Source organism: Macaca thibetana, chromosome 3 (assembly GCF_024542745.1).
Source record: "Macaca thibetana thibetana isolate TM-01 chromosome 3, ASM2454274v1, whole genome shotgun sequence".
NCBI classification, from domain to species: domain Eukaryota; kingdom Metazoa; phylum Chordata; class Mammalia; order Primates; family Cercopithecidae; genus Macaca; species Macaca thibetana.
In genome coordinates, this window is record NC_065580.1 from 85067135 (window position 1) to 85080936 (window position 13802).

Below are 13802 nucleotides of genomic sequence, written 5' to 3' on the forward strand. Positions count from 1 at the left end.
TTTTCCCATTCTTCATCCACACATGATTAATCACTCAAATGAGAAACTAATATATTTACCAGTCACCTCAATAGAAAAGGACTATTGTTGACGTTCACTGTTAATTTTGTTTCAAAGTGGAGATAAAAGTAAAAGAAAACCAAACGCAAGGAAATAAAGAAGTTGTGTATTTGAGAGAATCTTGAAAACACTAATCAAGGATTAAAAGTCTAATGAATGAAATGAAAGGCTAATGTGCTTACTCATGCATAACAAAGCGTGAGGCACAAAAAGAGAGGGACCAATGCCCACTGCAGATGGCAGAGAGTTGCAGGATAGAGCTAACTGTAATTTTTTCTGTGCAAACATTTGATACCCTAAAATTTGTCAAGTAATTGAATTAATCTATGAATGAAAATCACCCAGACACATAGATAGAGGTGTACAGAAACAATGCTTATAATAAAGGTTACAAAAATCCCCCTCTACGGTTTAATATTTAAGACCTTATTTTGCTATATACACATGGCCAACTTCCTGGTTTGCTAGGAAGTACAAATATCAAGATGGTTCACTTTTGTTGGTCCAATGATAACTCTCAAACTAGTCACAGAGTTCCTTTTTATAAATTTAATTCTGTTAAGTCATAAACATATTATACTTTATAATATGAAGTTGTCTTACTGTGGTATGAGATTACAGGAAAAACATCTGAACTGGGCTATTTATGGTATATGTAGCATGATCAATTAATTAATTTTGAAAAGCATTTATTTTTACTTTATCTGTAATCTGGTACAAAATCAATTTGGAATATCTTCCAATTAAATGCATACATTCAGCAGACTATTCAAACAAAACAAAGGAATATGAACCAAACACTAAAAATGAATGATCAATATTGTTTCCCATAGGGAGAGTATCATTGAATTTACTTCTGCTTGAATTATTTGTTTCTGCTAAGTTGGGGAGACTGAGACTTTTAAAAATAGATTGTGTAGTACATTTCTTTTTACAAGTGTATATTTTTGTAATAACAAATTTCTTCCTTTTTCAAAGCAACATAAACAGAATAGAGAAAGAGAGAGAGGAAAGAAGAGAGGAAGGAGGAGAAGAGAGGGGAGAGATAGCAAAAGACCATTTAAGTAGACTGACTATAATTGGGTAAACTCCTAGAAACACAGGACTGAATAGTCAAAGATAAAACTAATATTAGCTTATCTATCTTCAAGATTCTTGGGCAATGGATCATTTAGTTAAGAGGGGAAAAAATAAAACTTAGTGTCAAACACTAGCAGGTCTTTTCCTTGTGTTGAATAGGTTCCACCATAAAAAGAGAGCTGGCATTGCCGACTACAGGGTTGATAAGGAACAATGACAGCAGGTGTTCATTTGGATGAGAATTCAGACCCAATTCACATGGGACCCTGTCCCTTTGGCATAACCCCAAAGGGCTTGATAGAGTACTGCCAAAATCTGCAACATTATCCAGCAGCCATTTTTCAAGAGACACTAAAGGTTCTCTAAAGACAGACCAAATAAGAAAAAGCTAAAATGCCATTTTAAAATAAATTTTACCATTTCTGTCTGAATGCATTATAGTTTTTAGACAGCAGAAATAAATCAGCATTACTTCCACTTCCTAGAATGTGGAAACTCTGAATTCAGAATTTCTACTTCCAAGCCTTGTGACTTTAAACAAATTATTTATTCATTGAGAATCACAGCTTCCTTATCTTTAAAAGAGGATACTGATATCTCTTCAAAGTACCTCGGTGGAGATTTAATATCATTCTCTATAGCAATTGGAACAATATTCTATATAGCTGGGATTTTCATACATCTTATATACAAACCAATATTTTCTTAAAGTTAAAAGAGAATGCTAAACATGGTTAAGTTACATATTTTTGAAATATATTTTTACAGACTCAAATTGCTTTTCATTATTTCCTTAACCTATATAGCTTTATTTTTAATTAAAAAAATCATATCTAAGAAATGAAAATAAATCAATTTTATTAAAGCAAAACAAATTTAAACCTCATTGTGCTACTCAAACAGTAAAAACTTAATCAGCAACATTTTTGCTATATTTACATATATAAGTATATACTAATGTATGTATATCAAATAATCAGTTTATTAGCCATATCTGTCTCCAATACTTGGCCACTAGTATTTTTCTGAAATGTATTTTTCCTTTTTCTGTATAGGCTTATTTATATTTTAAATAAAATTGCCCTAAATCTCCAAATTTGCATTTTATGATATTAATTTGAAAAGCTGATTATTTTCTATGGATCATAACTTTTCAATTGAGAGACTATTCTATATGTGTTGAGATCCCAGAGCCTATAGCAAATCCTGCTGAGGAGAATATTGTTTTTATAAAATGTAAAATGTATCTACCCAAATATTGTTATCAATATTATATTTTATTCTGTTTAAAGAATCTTTCTCTCACAAATAGTTTCTAAAATTTGTCAAGTAAATTGTTCTGGTTTTTGATGATTTGGCCATTGCACCACATTAAATATCTTTTCAATTTTATTCCATTTTAGAATAGAATATAAATATATCCAATTAGAAATGAGTTATTAAAAATCTAATTTTAGAATTAAATTTTAGAATTAAAATTTTAGAATTAAAAATAATCTTGCATACTCTATGGGTTTTTATTGTTGAAATAATTTAGTTCTTCCTTGGTTTTGGAGGAATAAATTCCAATCTATCCCTGTGTGCAAACTTTTCTTTTCCTCAAAAATTGTAATTTACTAAGAAGTTTCAAAAGCTGAAGTTTTCAGTGCTCTATTTGTTGAATATTTTATTAAAGATTTCCAGTAATATTTTTGAAGTGTTATTGCATACAAGAAAATTGCCAGTTTTAAGTGTACACTTCAATATGTTTTGTCAAAGGTATACAGTAACAACAATCTTTTCCTATGCTTTTGTTCATTCATATTTCTTCTTACGTGGACTACATATTGAAGTCTGTGTCCATTTGTCTCTGTATATTAAATTGACTGGGTTCAAGACCCAGCTCTAAATTTTACTGAATATTTTACCTCGAAAAGTTTGCTTAGATTTTCATTTTCCTGTATTAAAATAAGAATAATTTTAATATCTGCCTTGCTTTGAAGATCTGCTGTTCTAATACCTGGAAGATAACTGGAACTGTGCTTGGTGTATAGAAAGCAAGAAAATAAATGTTAGCTGTTACTATTATTGAAATATATTCATGATTTTGAGACACATAATACCTTCTTATTTGGTTTATTGAGATAGTTAATTAAATAAATTGCATAATCTTTAAGATGAAGTACATGAGGAAATTTTTGCTTTGGTATTCAGAATTTTATGGGTTATGCATTCATATTTGATAAATTATCTAACAAACTCAAAAGGGTCAGGAATATCACACTATACTTAAACTTCACATAAATATTTCTGCACTAGTACATATGAATATTGACTCAAGGAAAGATAAATTAACAATGTGAGATAGAGCTAACTGTAATTACAGTTACACTAGAAACACTACACTTTGTAATACTACAAAGAGCAGCTTAGTTCAGGTTATAGTTCTCACCAAGAAACTATACAAATTCGGGTTTTCAAAGCTTTGTTAGATTGAGCTTTTAGATAAGAGATTGTGGTTCTGTATTTCCCATCTGAAATAAAACAATGTTTGCTCTCCTGACAATCTTTACCTGAATGTACTGTGCTCTCCTGACAATCATTACCCGAATGATTTATATACTATTTATATAAGGCACTATTTTTACCTGTTAATATTTTTAAAGAAAATTACAATTAATAGCCACAAGTGGGATTATTTCCCAGGCAGATTGTATCAGATATTATCTGTAGTGCTGGGTTGATAAATAGAGCCAGAAAGTTTCCTTCTTTATGCTGCAGAATAGTTAATAATGCATGGGAATTATTTGCTTTTTAATCATCTGTGAAATGTTGGCCTGGCATTTTTTTTTTTTTTGGAGAAATTAACATTTTGGTTTTCTTATTTTTTCTGATATATTAGTTTTTCTATCTCTTCATAAATTATGTTTTTTATTACCTCATCTATAGTGGGCTCAATGGTGCTCCACAAAAAGTTATCAGATCCTAATAGCTGGAACCTGGTAACTTTTTTTTACAGAAGTGACCAAGTTCATGACTGATATTGATTGGAACCAGTGACTCCTCTCTACATTGTACTTTCTTTTTGCGGGAATAGGAATGTGTACAACTGTCATACTATGCTTTTTTTGCCACTGTATTTTGAAAGCACATAACTTATTTTCTACTTTCACATGTCCACAAATGGAGAGATATTTTACCTGAAGATGGATCATACCAAGTGTCATCTATATCTGATTTAGATTATTTACATGATAAGCTTTGGAACTTGGAGCTGAAGATATTTAGATCAGATTTTCTACTTAAGTTGATGATTTAAAGGACTGAGACATTTGGGGATATCAAGATGAGGTAAATGTATTTTGCACACAGACATGAATCTTTGGGGGCCAGAAGACAGTTAGCAGTGGGATGACTATGATCCCTAAACATATCAGGTCCTAATCTCTAGAACCCTGAAATGTTACCTTACATTGGTAAAGGTTTTTGAAAATATGATTAATAATTTTGTGATGAGAAGATTATCCAGGTGGGACCTAATTCCTTTCACAATTTCCTTATGAGACAGAGACAGAGATTAGACAGGAGGAGACGATGCAACTATAAAGGCAGACATTGGAGTGGTGCAGCTACAACTTAAAGAATGTTGAAAGCCACCAGAAGCCAAGAGCGGCACGAAATGTTTTCTTCCCCATTGCCTCTGGGGAGAACGTAAACCTGGGAGCACCTTGATTTTGGTCCAGGGATACTAAATTTGGATTTTCATCTCTTGAACTGTGAGACAATACATTTCTCACCTATTATAAGCCAACAGGTTTATGGTAATTTGGTTATAGCAAGCATGGGAAACTTATACTTCATCTGTTCATGTAGGGTTTTTTGGGTTTCTTTGAGAAAAACATTATTCTATAATATTTCAATTCTTTCTTGAATCCATGTTTTTTCATCCTCTTAATTTGAATTTGCATTATTTTTTGTGTTTAACATGCAGTTTAGAATCTATAACTTAGCAAAAAGACGTATGAGCACATTAGAACAGGCATAGCAAAGTCTATATATATGTCAGTTCCACAAAGTCAACATACAACGACCAAACAGCAAAACTCTAGAGGTAAAAATGGTTGTTTTGAAAAGAAAGATTTATTTTAATGTGATGATATAGTGTGGATGTTTTCCCCTCTGAATATCATGTTGAATTGTGGTCTCCAGTGTTGGAGGTGGGGCCTTGTGGGAGGCAATTAGATCATGGGGGCATATTTCTCATGAGTGCTTCAGCACTATCTCCTTGGTGCTGCTCTTGCCACAGTGGGTGAGTTCTCGTGAGATCTGGCTTCCTAAAGTGTGTGGCATCTCCCCCCTACCTCCTGTTCCTGCTATTGCCATGTTAGGCACCTGTTGCCCCTTTGCCTTCCACCATGACTGTCAGCTTCCTCAGGCCTTAACAGAAGCATATGCTGCTGCTATGCTTCCTGTATAGTCTGCAGAACCTTGAGCCAATTAAGTCACTTTTCTTAGAAACTACACAGCCTCAGGTGTTTCTTTATAGCAAGCAAGAATGGCCTAACACACCCCAGACAGCACTGCTGAGTATTTATTTAACATTGTATGTGCAGTCTTTAGAAATATAACAGATCAAGAGTTAAACAATAAAAGTTACATGTATCATAAAGAAAAAGAAAGGCTATCATTATACATGATATAATGTTCTATTTAAGCAAATTCAAAGAAATAAACTGAAATCCACATAAACTGAGAGAAGAGTTTAACGTTTCCCAGATGTAGGAATAGTATATAATAATTAGTGGAACTGACAACATTAAAACAAAGTAACAGAAAATAATACCATTTACAATGGCAAAAGTAATTATAAATATATAGGTAAAAAGTCTCCCAATCTGAGTCCTATGGTTGAAAAATAATAATTACTGAAAGACACATCACACACACACACACACACACACACACACACACACACACACACACAAAATCAGTGGAGGTGCATGCTATCCTGAGTTACAAAGATTTAGGGAGTTGATGTTACAGTATCTGAGGAATGACAGAAGCTCTTCTAAATGTGAGCAAAGGTAGGAGCACCTGGACTTTTCTCTGTTAGACTGCATTTTTTGTATTGGACCTAATGCTCATGAGGGGTGTGTGTGTGTGTATGTGTGTATGTGTGTGTGTGTGTGTGTGTGATTCCACAGGAACTCAGACGCATTATGTTGCACATCTGCAAGTTCGCCTGCTGTGAATACTTCAGATGGAACCCATTGTGGATTTCTGTTACTTAGTTTTGGATTACATTGCTGGAACAATCAGGGCGTTTTTCTAGAATGAAATAACTTAGAGACTTGGAGAAATACATGATTGAAAGCAAGTTAATGGGATTCAGAATAAAGCAAATCCCTAGAGTAGGATATTGGATTTGCTGAATGGTACGTGAAAATTTAAAACCATATTTTAAATAGGGACACCTGGCCGGGTACAGTGGCTCATGCCTGTAATCCCACCACTTTGGGAGGCTGAGACAGGCAGATCACTTGAGACTAGCCTGGCCAACATGGTGAAACCCCGTCTCTACTAAAAACACACACACACAAAAGGCCAGGCATGGTGGTGAGCACCTGTAATCCCAGCTACTGGGAGGCTGAGGCAGGAGAATCACTTGAACCCAGGAGGTGGAGGTTGCAGTGAGCTGAGACTGCACCACTGCACTCTGGCCTGGGTAACAAGAATAAAACTCCATCTCAAAAAAAATAAATAGGGACACCTTTGTATAAAGGAGGCTGCACCCGTGAGCAGGTTCCAAGTGAATTATTTAATTTCTAGGGTATTTGATATTGGGTGATGGCAAAATTTATATTAGAATTCAGTTTAAGTTATTAGTTTCAAACTTTATAATCCACTTTAGTCTATTTAAAAAAATAATTATTGATATATAATGTTGGACACAGTCATATCACTCTTGTGATTATGTTACAGAGGGCAGTGATAACTGGGTTATCTGTGAGATAACGCCTGCCTTACTTCAGCATCTTCCCATTGTCCCTCCCACTCAGGAAGGGCCACTTGGGAGAGTAGTAATTATACACTGAGAGAAGGTGAAGTATCATTATTCCATCAAAACCAGAAGGTGGCCTCTAATCTGAAGAAGTGCACTATTGTAATTGGAGGAAAGTTTACTCTTTTTAAATGACTACCAAAAAGTCTGCGGGAAACCACATAGGATCATGCAGAATACTGTCGTAGGTAAAACACTCGTATGTCCAAAGGGACAATGTGAGGAGCTAGTTACCAGACCTAGAGGGAAAGAGTTATGTAGAGAAAACGGCCTTGGGAAGAAAAGACATCCAGCCCCAGGTGACTTTTTCACCAAGGTATCCAGGAACATAAGAACCCGAACCCTGATTTCCTTCCTCTCATCTACTGCGGAGATCTCAACCGGCCAACTCCACCAGAAGATAGAGGGCAAGGGAACTTTGCTGTCTTCTATACAGGACATTTCTCAGGGAGACAGCCGAATGGACAAGGGCAGAGAGAATATCTACAGAGGCAAACAGAAGCACCCAGAACACAGGGACCACAGTCCTTGAGATTTAATGCTTATGGTAGAATGGAGAGCTGTGTGTGCACAAAAGTCTAAAAAGCACCAGTACCAAATCTATGATAAAGTATTGACAATTATTAATTAAGGTGACCACTGGAGTATCAATATAAATTTTTATATTTTCCACTATACATTATGCATTAAACATTGACATTTAAATTTCAATAATTTAGATTAAAAGTATTTCATTAAATCTATAGATTTAATTTAATTGAAGTAAAAGATTAATCTTGTGTCTTATTAAAATGGATATGTAGCATTACCTTTAACATTTTCATAATGGCAACAGTCATCTTGTTAAGTAACACATGCCATGTACTGTGGTGGGCAGAGTGTGTAGGGTTATTCACTTTCCATGAAATGACTCCAGACTGCCGAGTGGTAGTTGTGACTTCTAATATTTTCAGGATTTTTAACTTATTTCCTCTTCCATCATATTAGACTGTTTAACATTCACATCCTGCTGCAAACAACATGCCTGTCCCTATCAGTTTCCTCCTATTTGCTTGATTTTAATTTTCATGTATTGAAAAGAATTTTAAATTTGAATTGACCTTAAATAATGCTCATAGGTTAGACAAGTAAAGTGGTTTTTAAAAAGCCAAGATGAATCTAGAATAGGACCAATAAGCACAAAAGGAGCTGGATTAAAACTCTATGGGCTTCTACCATAAGCGAATGTTAGTAATTATCTATGTGAACTTTAAGTTGATCATTGTAACTATTTCTAAATATTTAATTATGCCTACTGCCTAGATTTGCATTTTATTCCAAAAAGTCAAAATTCTTAAGAAACTTTTTTTTTTTTTTTTGAAAGACAGAATCTCTCTCTGTCACCAAGGCTGGAGTGCAATGGTGTGATTACAGCTCACTGCAGCCTTGAACTCCTGGGCTCAAGTGGTCCTCTTGCCTTGACCCCTCAAGTAAGCTGGGATTATAGGCATGAGCCATCATGCCTGACTTATGTTTCTTTTTTTTTCTTTAGAGACAAGAGATGAGGTCAAGCTATGTTGTCCAGGCTACTCTCAAACTCCTGGCCTCAAGTGATTCTCCTACTTCAGCCTCCAAAAGTGTTGGAATTAACAGGTGCAAGCCAATGTACCTGGCAAAAATTACCTTTGACAAATCAATTATTATTGGAAATAAAATATATTTCTCATCTGCTGTAAACAAAAACTTATGAAAATTACGACGGAATATGGCATGATTGAAAGCAAATGTACAAATGATTACTATGAGTTTCAGTTCCAAAACAGAAACCCATGATTACAGCTAGGGAATCAGATGAGGAGATTTTAATTACGTTTTAATAATCTTACTGAGAATTTCTCTAGGTTACAAGTATTTCATACAGAAGAATTCATGAAGTTGGGTAGACTAACTCAAAATATGAAAAAAAATTGACGTCAGAGAGTCTAGAGACGACTTCCAAGAAGAGAATATAAATTATAAATCCCACTCTTGCTCTTTCCTGCATACAATACATAGCATTAGCAATGCCAGAAAACTTCTGTATGGTCTTTTCACATAATTAACTGTAAGCTTCAGGAACAAACTCGCAGAAAGAATAAATTTACCATACACTTACTATAACTACAAATATATCATTTATGTGATTAAAATGCTCCCTTAAATACTCAATTTCTTCTACCAAGCAAATTCCAGACTCATTTTTAATGGATTAAAGAGATGGAATTTCTCTCAAGGCATGTATTTTAATTAAAAATCTCTAGATTTAGGTCAGGCTCAGTGGCTTACACCTGTTATCCCAGCACTTTGGGAGACTGAGGTGGGCAGATCACCTGACGTCAGGAGTTTGAGACAAAGAGTTTAAGACCAACATGGTGAAGCCCCATCTCTATTCAAAAAAAAAGTATATTATATATATAAAATACATATAAATATATTAAAAAGTATATATTTTAAAATATATTATAAAATATAATAAAAAGTATATTTTATACATATATATATATATTTAGCTCGGTGTGGTGGCACGCACCTGTAGTCCCAGCTATTCAGGAGGCTGAGGCAGGAGAATCGCTTGAACTCAGAAGGAGGAGATTGCAGTGAGCCGAGATTGTACCACTGCACTCCAAACTGGATGACAGAGCAAAACTCCGTCTCCAAAAAAAACCAAAAACATAAACAAAAACAACAACAAAAAAACCCTCCAGATTTAGGTCTAGAAATTGAAAATGAAGAAAATTGTCCAGAGCATACAATCAGCAACTGACTTAAAAATGTAATCCAACAGGTCTCAGAAGAAACAGATCATCTGTGTCTTAACATAGAATCAGTCTACTTCCCTGAGTCTCATCTGACAAGAAAATACTTAACAAAAATCTTTACTAAGATGATCATAGGCCTAGAATATTTCACAAACTCTGCCTGTACCTATTGAATAATGTATGGTTCCAATGTGTTTTGATCTCCCTCTAATAGAATCCGTATTTCATAGTTTCCATTCCTGTTTCTCAATTAGAAAACAATGACAGGTATATAAACTTACATAGCTAAAATATTTACTATAATCCCTTGCTTGAGATTTTGAATTGAGAAATCAAGTCAATATAATATATTTTAAACTGTTCATTTCACAGTAAATTAGATATTTAACTCTGTTTTAGTTTCTGGAAACCCTAAGTGTTTTTGCTGATATATATTATTTTCAATAATCAAGATATCTTTTTCAGTTAATGCACAAAGGTTGTATCCATCAATTACATTTATGTCTCAGGTTGATCAGTCATTACTGTATTCATTCAATCTGATAAAAGCTGCAAATGTGTTCAGTGCTTTGATGTAATTTCCATAAATCTGCAAAGAAAGATGTATCATCTTTGAATACCCAAGGGTTTGGAATGTGACCGCATAATACTTATTTTGCAAAAGAAATCCAAGTCAAAACCTCATGTGCATTTGCAATCATTAAACTGAAGTGGGGAATGACCAAAGTGGTATGAGTGGTCGCCAGTAACTTGGGATGAGATGGGAGAGTAAGATGTAGGGATACAGGCAGCAGTGGAGTCTGAGGTGGACACAAAGGAGGAGGGGAAATGAGATAGAAGAAAAACCATGTTTACTATCTACAAGTAGGAATGAGAATAGATCTCAAAGGTGAGGGAGGAAATAAGCCTGCATTTGAGGCTAAGGGGTCCCTTGAGAGTTATACTGGGACAGAGAGAAGGGAGCTGGATAGTGTGGTGGAACCACAACTAGAAATAATATAACCTTCATGGCAAAAGTCTGAAAGTAAGGCTTTCTATAACATTCATTAACTCAAGAATGTCAACAGTATCAATGCTGTACCCAGAACAGAGTGCAAAGTGCAATTATATAGTTTTTAATCCCATTTAATTTCCTTAGTGAATCTATGAGGTAAATATTGTTTTTGAGAAAAAAAAAACTGAAACTTAATTCGTTTACATAACTCAGCAAAAATCGAGTTAAAGTAGCCAAAACTTAAACCAGAATATATGTAGCTATATGTAAATAGCACATAGTTACATAGTCTTCTATCTCAAAAGGCTTTAGCATATGAATTCCAAAGAGAGTCAAGCTTTATTATAAGAATAATTTCCAAAATATAGTTATATTCTTTATACCTGAAAGACAATTGTATTAACAATTTGGTTAATTTCATGATATCTCAAAGTGGCAGCATAGTTTATTTATTTGCATCTCATTTCATCTAGGCAGCCATGTGCCCAGCTAATAAACAAATAAATTCTGAATTTCCTGGGTTCCTTTGTAACTAGAAATGGTTGTCTAGATAGAGGTCCATTCCACCGTTCATCACTACCACTTTACTCATGGGAATGTGGACTTAATTCCTGAAAAGTGAAAAAGGGGAAAAAAGGAGTCCAGTCCTTTAAAACAACTTGAAGCTGTCATACTGGCTTTGAACTAACTTCTTTCAGTTGTCCTGGGAAAAGAAGCCTGGGATTTAGGACTTTGTTATTGTTCCATAAAGCCTATCACGATCCTAACTGAAACAAAGGTTATCATTTATTCAGTGCCTCATTCCTGTGAGAACATAAAATTAGGGAGTCAGTGAATTCTGTAATGGATATTTCTACAAAATATTTCACTTAATTACTTTTCTTTAGAGACAAAATTACAGAACTTTATATTTATATACAGCTGCGTGATTTCCAAAGGATTTTCTGGTAAATTATACATTTTGACCTGATTAATGGCGGGAATTTTTTTTTAATGCAGAAAAAGGAGAGATGTTAATGTCTGCCTTTTAGAAAGAATGGATCTGAGTTTAAGGGACTTTCTAGAGATTATGCAGCTCCCTAGATGTGAGAATGAGTTTAGTCTTTAAACTCCCAATCCATAACTCATGGTGCTACTTCCATATTGATATGGTTTGGCTGTGTCCCCACCCAAATCTCATCCTGAATTTTAGCTCCCATAATTCCCATGTGCTATGAGAGGGAGTAGGTGGAAGATAATTTAATCACGGCGGCGTTTTCCCCCATATGGTTCTCATGGTAGTGAATAAGTCTTATGAGATCTGATGGTTTTTTAAGGGGAAACTCCTTTCACTTGGCTCTCATATTCTCTCTCTTGTCTGCTGCCATGTAAGATGTGCCTTTTACCTTCTGCCATGATTGTGAGATCTTCCCAGGCACATAGAACTGTGAATCCATTCAATCTCTTTTTCTTTATAAATTATCCAGTCTCAGGTATGTCTTTATCTGCAGCATGGAAATGGACTAATACACATCTCACCAAGCAATATGGATTACTGGATAATTCACTTGATGTTAATTTTCATGAAGAACCACTTCTGCTTTTTTCTCTAAGGTATTTCATCATTTATTGTTGCCAATGCCATTAGCATCCAATATTTCCTAAAAGAACACATATTATTCAGAAATTTGTGTCCATAATTCTATTCTTAACCTAATGGTAGGTTTTATTTAATTAATGATTTAGTTCCTGGAGGATGTTAAAAAACAAAATAATGTTGATTGGTTCTTTTTAAATGATAAATAGCATTTGTCCTTACTCTTTGTTCTCAATAATAATATTATTTTAAATGTCCTTTATTGTAATCATAGTAATTAAAGAAAATCAAATCAGTAAATTAATAGCTTAAAATCATAATGAGAGACTCCTAATTTATCTAACTTAAGTTAGAAAAATTGAATCCAACATCCCTCAGCAAAAATATCTCATACCTCAGTGCTACAAAGAACATTGCAAAAAGTGACTGCAGAACTCCCACAACACTAAACTACTATTTGAAAGAGAATATAGGCCTATTACATTATCCTCATAAATGATTAATATTTAATTCATAAAAGATTACAGAGATAAAAGTGTTTTGTTTATAATGTAATATAAAAATTAAAATCTATTGTGTATCTAGAAAAAATTCTAGACATAAAACCTATAAGGGGAAATTGCTCCTGTTAATCTTTGCTTTTATTACCCCCAAACGGGGCTATAACTAGTCTACTGAAGACTCTCCTATGGGCAGCAGAGAAAAGAACAATAATATGAACAGGTTTTATGTACTGCAGAAGGATCAAATCTTGTTGATGGAGTGAGGGGGTAGCTATTATCTAGGGTGAGGTTACAGCTGGAGTTGAAAGCCCTGAGGGAAAATTTAAAAATGTGAATTAAAGAACATATATAAGATATTACTTTGGTGGCATTTAAAATATTTGCTCATGTTTTTCCAACCTAAAAACAAAGGTCTAATCTTTATGCAAGGAAAATTATCTATATTTTGGATTGTTTGAAGAAAAGTAAATAAACTGATACATTTGTTAGTGTGGTACAGCTTACAGGGATTCACAGAATTAATGGATATTAGATATATTACTTTAATCTCTGTTTTCTGCAAATCATGAACCCCCCATGATGGGGTTCTACAGTTCTAGACCTGATGTCTTTCTAGGTCTGACCTATTACGCCACGATAAAGTAATTTAACAAACACCTCTAAAAATAAAACACATGGTTCACCTAAAAAATAACAGGGGCCAAGAAATGTAAATCCTTTTGACAGTTAACATTCAACAGCAATAACAACTCAATACAATTACACATATAAA

The 13802-nt window shown here is 34.1% G+C and overlaps 1 protein-coding gene across 16 annotated transcripts in view; it reads right to left on the bottom strand.

Annotated features, from left to right (window-relative positions):
* DGKB (diacylglycerol kinase beta) overlaps nucleotides 1–13802 on the bottom strand; it is a 778174-nt gene that overhangs the window by 341218 nt on the left and 423154 nt on the right. The window lies entirely within an intron of this gene.